The following is an 8,805-nucleotide window of genomic DNA, read 5'->3' on the forward strand; positions in this document are numbered from 1 at the left end:
AGAGAGACCTTTTTATTTCTGGTATAAGTATTGATATTCCTGTTAATTTTTTCTAATATCTGTCAGAAAAGTATATATCTGTTGGAAATGTCCTTATTTTGTAGAGGAGAAAAGTTATTTCTGTTAGTAATGTCCTCAATTTGTAGAAGAGAAAAGGTATTCTGGAAGCAGTGTGTCATATTTTGCTACAAAGCTTCATTTTGTAGAGAAAATGTCTTCTTTTGGGGATGAAAACCAGTATTTCTGGGAAACAACGCTATTTCAAAGGGATAAAAAGCATTATTTTGGTGAGAAAACCATGTCCTTGCAAGGATAAAGACTGATTCTTAGGAGAGAACTTTTATTTCCGGGATAGGTACTGATATTTGTGTGACATTCTTCTAAAATTGGTCAGAAATCGATATTTCTGTTGGAAATGTCCTTATTTTGAAGAGGGAAAGAGGTATTCCAATAACAGTGTTTCATATGTTGCTACAAGGGACCATTTGTAGAGAAAACGATTTCTATTGGGGATGAAAACCCCTTTTTTGGGTAGAAAATGCTACTTGTAATGATGAAAAGCTTTGTATTGGTAAGAAAAAGAATTTTTGGCAAGATTCAAGAGTGATACCTGAGAGAGAACACATTTTTTTCTGGTGTAAGTATTGATATTAGTGTGAAATACATCGGAAATTTGTCTGAAATGGATAATTCTTATGTTAATGTCATTATTTTGTAGGGGAAGACAGATATTCTGGAATCAATGAGTCATAATTTGTTACAAAGCATCGTTTTAAAGAGAATGTGTCTTCTTTTGGGGATGAAAACCAGTAATGTAGGGAGAAATTGCTATTTGTAGGGATGAAAAGCATTAGTTTGGGAAGAAAACCATAGTTTTGCAAGGATGAAGAGCGAAACCTAAGAGTGTACTTTTCATTTCTGGGATAAGTGTCGATATTCATGTGACCTACTTCTAAAATTTGTCAGAAATCGATATTTCTGTTGGAAATGTCATTCTTTTTTAGATGAAGAGAGTTATTCTGGAAACAATGTGTCATATTTGGCTACAAACGATAATTTTGTAGAGAAATCGATTTCTTTTGAAGATGAAAACCACCTTTAGGTTTAGAAAAATCTGATTGTAGAGATGAAAAACATTATTTTGGTAAGAAAACCATTTTTTTGCAAGGGTAAATAGTGATACCTAAGAGAGACCTTTTTATTTCTGGTATAAGTATTGATATTCCTGTGAATTTTTTCTAATATCTGTCAGAAAAGTATATATCTGTTGGAAATGTCCTTATTTTGTAGAGGAGAAAAGGTATTTCCGTTAGTAATGTCCTCAATTTGTAGAAGAGAAATGGTATTCTGGAAACAATGTGTCATATTTTGCTACAAAGCTTCATTTTGTAGAGAAAATGTCTTCTTTTGGGGATGAAAACCAGTATTTCTGGGAAACAACGCTATTTTAAAGGGATAAAAAGCATTATTTTGGTGAGAAAACCATGTTCTTGCAAGGATAAAGAATGATTCTTAGGAGAGAACTTTTTATTTCCGGGACAAGTACTGATATTTGTGTGACATTCTTCTAAAATTTGTCAGAAATCGATATTTCTATTGGAAATGTCCTTACTTTGAAGAGGGAAAGAGGTATTCCAATAACAGTGTTTCATATGTTGCTACAAGGAACCATTTGTAGAGAAAACGATTTCTATTGGGGATGAAAACCACTTTTTTGGGTAGAAAATGCTACTTGTAATGATGAAAACCTTTGTACTGGTAAGAAAAAGAATTTTTGGCAAGATCCAAGAGTGATACCTGAGAGAGAACACATTTTTTTCTGGTGTAAGTATTGATATTAGTGTGAAATACATCGGAAATTTGTCTGAAATGGATAATTCTTATGTTAATGTCATTATTTTGTAGGGGAAGACAGATATTCTGGAATCAATGAGTCATAATTTGTTACAAAGCATCCTTTTAAAGAGAATGTGTCTTCTTTTGGGGATGAAAAGCAGTAATTTAGGGAGAAATTGCTTTTTGTAGGGTTGAAAAGCATTAGTTTGGGAAGAAAACCATAGTTTTGCAAGGATGAAGAGCGAAACCTAAGAGTGTACTTTTCATTTCTGGGATAAGTGTCGATATTCATGTGACCTACTTCTAAAATTTGTCAGAAATCGATATTTCTGTTGGAAATGTCATTCTTTTTTAGATGAAGAGAGTTATTCTGGAAACAATGTGTCATATTTGGCTACAAACGATAATTTTGTAGAGAAATCGATTTCTTTTGAAGATGAAAACCACCTTTACGTTTAGAAAATGCTGTTTGTAGAGATGAAAAACATTATTTTGGTAAGAAATCCATATTTTTGCAAGGGTAAAGAGTGATACCTAAGAGAGACCTTTTTATTTCTGGTATAAGTATTGATATTCCTGTTAATTTTTTCTAATATCTGTCAGAAAAGTATATATCTGTTGGAAATGTCCTTATTCTGTAGAGGAGAAAAGGTATTTCTGTTAGTAATGTCCTCAATTTGTAGAAGAGAAATTGTATTCTGGAAACAATGTGTCATATTTTGCTACCAAGCTTCATTTTGTAGAGAAAATGTCTTCTTTTGGGGATGAAAACCAGTATTTCTGGGAAACAACGCTATTTTAAAGGGATAAAAAGCATTATTTTGGTGAGAAAACCATGTCCTTGCAAGGATAAAGAATGATTCTTAGGAGAGAACTTTTATTTCCGGGATAGGTACTGATATTTGTGTGACATTCTTCTAAAATTTGTCAGAAATCGATATTTCTGTTGGAAATGTCCTTATTTTGAAGAGGGAAAGAGGTATTCCAATAACAGTGTTTCATATGTTGCTACAAGGGACCATTTGTAGAGAAAACGATTTCTATTGGGGATGAAAACCACTTTTTTGGGTAGAAAATGCTACTTGTAATGATGAAAAGCTTTGTATTGGTAAGAAAAAGAATTTTTGGCAAGATTCTAGAGTGATACCTGAGAGAGAACACATTTTTTTCTGGTGTAAGTCTTGATATTAGTGTGAAATACATTGGAAATTTGTCTGAAATGGATAATTCTTCTGTTAATGTCATTATTTTGTAGGGGAAGACAGATATTCTGGAATCAATGAGTCATAATTTGTTACAAAGCGTCCTTTTAAAGAGAATGTGTCTTCTTTTGGGGATGAAAACCAGTAATTTAGGGAGAAATTGCTATTTGTAGGGATGAAAAGCATTAGTTTGGGAAGAAAACCATAGCTTTGCAAGGATGAAGAGCGATACCTAAGAGTGTACTTTTCATTTCTGGGATAAGTGTCGATATTCATGTCACCTACTTCTAAAATTTGTCAGAAATCGATATTTCTGTTGGAAATGTCATTATTTTTAGATGAAAAGAGTTATTCTGGAAACAATGTGTCATATTTGGCTACAAGCGATAATTTTGTAGAGAAATCGATTTCTTTTGAAGATGAAAACCACCTCTACGTTTAGAAAATGCTGTTTGTAGAGATGAAAAACATTTTGGTAAGAAAACCATATTTTTGCAAGGGTAAAGTGTGATACCTAAGAGAGACCTTTTTATTTTTGGTATAAGTATTGATATTCCTCTGAATTTTTTCTAATATCTGTCAGAAAAGTATATATCTGTTGGAAATGTCCTTATTTTGTAGAGAAGAAAAGGTATTTCCGTTAGTAATGTCCTCAATTTGTAGAAGAGAAATTGTATTCTGGAAACAATGTGTCATATTTTGCTACAAAGCTTCATTTTGTAGAGAAAATGTCTTCTTTTGGGGATGAAAACCAGTATTTCTGGGAAACAACGCTATTTTAAAGGGATAAAAAGCATTATTTTGGTGAGAAAACCATGTCCTTGCAAGGATAAAGAATGATTCTTAGGAGAGAACTTTTATTTCCGGGATAGGTACTGATATTTGTGTGACATTCTTCTAAAATTTGTCAGAAATCGATATTTCTGTTGGAAATGTCCTTATTTTGAAGAGGGAAAGAGGTATTCCAATAACAGTGTTTCATATGTTGCTACAAGGGACCATTTGTAGAGAAAACGATTTCTATTGGGGATGAAAACCACTTTTTTGGGTAGAAAATGCTACTTGTAATGATGAAAAGCTTTGTATTGGTAAGAAAAAGAATTTTTGGCAAGATTCTAGAGTGATACCTGAGAGAGAACACATTTTTTTCTGGTGTAAGTCTTGATATTAGTGTGAAATACATTGGAAATTTGTCTGAAATGGATAATTCTTCTGTTAATGTCATTATTTTGTAGGGGAAGACAGATATTCTGGAATCAATGAGTCATAATTTGTTACAAAGCGTCCTTTTAAAGAGAATGTGTCTTCTTTTGGGGATGAAAACCAGTAATTTAGGGAGAAATTGCTATTTGTAGGGATGAAAAGCATTAGTTTGGGAAGAAAACCATAGCTTTGCAAGGATGAAGAGCGATACCTAAGAGTGTACTTTTCATTTCTGGGATAAGTGTCGATATTCATGTCACCTACTTCTAAAATTTGTCAGAAATCGATATTTCTGTTGGAAATGTCATTATTTTTAGATGAAAAGAGTTATTCTGGAAACAATGTGTCATATTTGGCTACAAGCGATAATTTTGTAGAGAAATCGATTTCTTTTGAAGATGAAAACCACCTCTACGTTTAGAAAATGCTGTTTGTAGAGATGAAAAACATTTTGGTAAGAAAACCATATTTTTGCAAGGGTAAAGTGTGATACCTAAGAGAGACCTTTTTATTTTTGGTATAAGTATTGATATTCCTCTGAATTTTTTCTAATATCTGTCAGAAAAGTATATATCTGTTGGAAATGTCCTTATTTTGTAGAGGAGAAAAGGTATTGCTGTTAGTAATGTCCTCAGTTTGTAGAAGAGAAAAGGTATTGTGGATACAATGTGTCATATTTTGCTACAAAGCTTCATTTTGAAGAGAAAATGTCTTCTTTTGGGGATGAAAACCAGTATTTCTGGGAAACAACGCTATTTTAAAGTGATAAAAAGCATTATTTTGGTGAGAAAACCATGTTTTTGCAATGATAAAGAATAATTCTTCGGAGAGAACTTTTTATTTCTGGGATAGGTACTGATATTTGTGTGACATTCTTCTAAAATTTGTCAGAAATCGATATTTCTGTTGGAAATGTCCTTATTTTGAAGAGAGAAAGAGGTATTCCAATAACAGTGTTTCATATGTTGCTACAGGGGACCATTTGTAGAGAAAACGATTTCTATTGGGGATGAAAACCACTTTTTTGGGTAGAAAATGCTACTTGTAATGATGAAAAGCTTTGTATTGGTAAGAAAAAGAATTTTTGGCAAGATTCAAGAGTGATACCTGAGAGAGAACACATTTTTTTCTGGTGTAAGTATTGATATTAGTGTGAAATACATCGGAAATTTGTCGGAAATGGATAATTCTTATGTTAATGTCATTATTTTGTAGGGGAAGACAGATATTCTGGAATCAATGAGTCATAATTTGTTACAAAGCATCGTTTTAAAGAGAATGTGTCTTCTTTTGGGGATGAAAACTAGTAATTTAGGGAGAAATTGCTATTTGTAGGGATGAAAAGCATTAGTTTGGGAAGAAAACCATAGTTTTGCAAGGATGAAGAGCGATACCTAAGAGTGTACCTTTCATTTCTGGGATAAGTGTCGATATTCATGTGACCTACTTCTAAAATTTGTCAGAAATCGATATTTCTGTTGGAAATGTCCTTCTTTTTTAGATGAAAAGAGTTATTCTGGAAACAATGTGTCATATTTGCCTACAAACGATAATTTTGTAGAGAAATCGATTTCTTTTGAAGATGAAAACCATTTTTAGGTTTAGAAAATGCTGTTTGTAGAGACGAAAAACATTTTGGTAAGAAAACCATATTTTTGCAAGGGTTGTAATTGATACCTAAGAGAGACATTTTTATTTCTGGTATAAGTATTGATATTGCTGTGAATTTTTTCTAAAATCTGTCAGAAAAGGATATATCTGTTGGAAATGTCCTTATTTTGTAGAGGAGAAAAGGTATTTCCGTTAGTAATGTCCTCAATTTGTAGAAGAGAAATGGTATTCTGGAAACAATGTGTCATATTTTGCTACAAAGCTTCATTTTGTAGAGAAAATGTCTTCTTTTGGGGATGAAAACCAGTATTTCTGGGAAACAACGCTATTTTAAAGAGATAAAAAGCATTATTTTGGTGAGAAAACCATGTCCTTGCAAGGATAAAGAATGATTCTTAGGAGAGAACTTTTATTTCCGGGATAGGTACTGATATTTGTGTGACATTCTTCTACAATTTGTCAGAAATCGATATTTCTGTTGGAAATGTCCTTATTTTGAAGAGGGAAAGGGGTATTCCAATAACAGTGTTTCATATGTTGCTACAAGGGACCATTTGTAGAGAAAACGATTTCTATTGGGGATGAAAACCACTTTTTTGGGTAGAAAATGCTACTTGTAATGATGAAAAGCTTTGTATTGGTAAGAAAATGAATTTTTGGCAAGATTCAAGAGTGATACCTGAGAGAGAACACATTTTTCTCTGGTGTAAGTATTGATATTAGTGTGAAATACATTGGAAATTTGTCTGAAATGGATAATTCTTATGTTAATGTCATTATTTTGTAGGGGAAGACAGATATTCTGGAATCAATGAGTCATAATTTGTTACAAAGCATCCTTTAATAGAGAATGTGTCTTCTTTTGGGGATGAAAACCAGTAATGTAGGGAGAAATTGCTATTTGTAGGGATGAAAAGCATTAGTTTGGGAAGAAAACCATAGTTTTGCAAGGATGAAGAGTGATACCTAAGAGTGTACTTTTCATTTCTGGGATAAGTGTCGATATTCATGTGACCTACTTCTAAAATTTGTCAGAAATCGATATTTCTGTTGGAAATGTCCTTCTTTTTTAGATGAAAAGAGTTATTCTGGAAAAAATGTGTCATATTTGGCTACAAACGATAATTTTGTAGAGAAATCGATTTCTTTTGAAGATGAAAACCACCTTTACGTTTAGAAAATGCTGTTTGTACAGATGAAAAACATTTTGGTAAGAAAACCATATTTTTGCAAGGGTAAAGAGTGATACCTAAGAGAGACCTCATTATTTCTGGTATAAGTATTGATATTCCTGTGAATTTTTTTAATATCTGTCAGAAAAGTATATATCTGTTGGAAATGTCCTTATTTTGTAGAGAAGAAAAGGTATTTCCGTTAGTAATGTCCTCAATTTGTAGAAGAGAAATTGTATTCTGGAAACAATGTGTCATATTTTGCTACAAAGCTTCATTTTGTAGAGAAAATGTCTTCTTTTGGGGATGAAAATCAGTATTTCTGGGAAACAACGCTATTTTAAAGGGATAAAAAGCATTATTTTGGTGAGAAAACCATGTCCTTGCAAGGATAAAGAATGATTCTTAGGAGAGAACATTTATTTCCGGGATAGGTACTGATATTTGTGTGACATTCTTCTAAGATTTGTCAGAAATCGATATTTCTGTTGGAAATGCCCTTATTTTGAAGAGGGAAAGAGGTATTCCAATAACAGTGTTTCATATGTTGCTACAAGGGACCATTTCTAGAGAAAACGATTTCTATTGAGGATGAAATCCACTTTTTGGGTAGAAAATGCTACTTGTAATGATGAAAAGCTTTGTATTGGTAAGAAAAAGAATTTTTGGCAAGATTCAAGAGTGATACCTCAGAGAGAACACATTTTTTTCTGGTGTAAGTATTGATATTAGTGTGAAATACATCGGAAATTATTCTGAAATGGATAATTCTTATGTTAATGTCATTATTTTGTAGGGGAAGACAGATATTCTGGAATCAATGAGTCATAATTTGTTACAAAGCATCGTTTTACAAAGAATGTGTCTTCTTTTGGGGATGAAAACCAGTAATTTAGGGAGAAATTGCTTTTTGTAGGGATGAAAAGCATTAGTTTGGGAAGAAAACCATAGTTTTGCAAGGACGAAGAATGATACCTACGAGTGTACTTTTCATTTCTGGGATAAGTGTCGATATTCATGTGACCTACTTCTAAAATGTGTCAGAAATTGATATTTCTGTTGGAAATGTCATTCTTTTTTAGATGAAAAGAGTTATTCTGGAAACAATGTGTCATATTTGGCTACAAACGATAATTTTGTAGAGAAATCGATTTCTTTTGAAGATGAAAACCACCTTTACGTTTAGAAAATGCTGTTTGTAGAGATGAAAAACATTATTTTGGTAAGAAAACCATATTTTTGCAAGGGTAAAGAGTGATACCTAAGAGAGACCTTATTATTTCTGGTATAAGTATTGATATTCCTGTGAATTTTTTTAATATCTGTCAGAAAAGTATATATTTGTTGGAAATGTCCTTATTTTGTAGAGAAGAAAAGGTATTTCCGTTAGTAATGTCCTCAATTTGTAGAAGAGAAATGGTATTCTGGAAACAATGTGTCATATTTTGCTACAAAGCTTCATTTTGTAGAGAAAATGTCTTCTTTTGGGGATGAAAATCAGTATTTCTGGGAAACAACGCTATTTTAAAGGGATAAAAAGCATTATTTTGGTGAGAAAACCATGTCCTTGCAAGGATAAAGAATGATTCTTAGGAGAGAACATTTATTTCCGGGATAGGTACTGATATTTGTGTGACATTCTTCTAAAATTTGTCAGAAATCGATATTTCTGTTGGAAATGCCCTTATTTTGAAGAGGGAAAGAGGTATTCCAATAACAGTGTTTCATATGTTGCTACAAGGGACCATTTCTAGAGAAAACCATTTCTATTGAGGATGAAA

Source organism: Coturnix japonica, chromosome W, assembly GCF_054131305.1.
Source record: "Coturnix japonica strain WE chromosome W, WE-NBRP24, whole genome shotgun sequence".
In the NCBI taxonomy this organism is placed as follows: domain Eukaryota; kingdom Metazoa; phylum Chordata; class Aves; order Galliformes; family Phasianidae; genus Coturnix; species Coturnix japonica.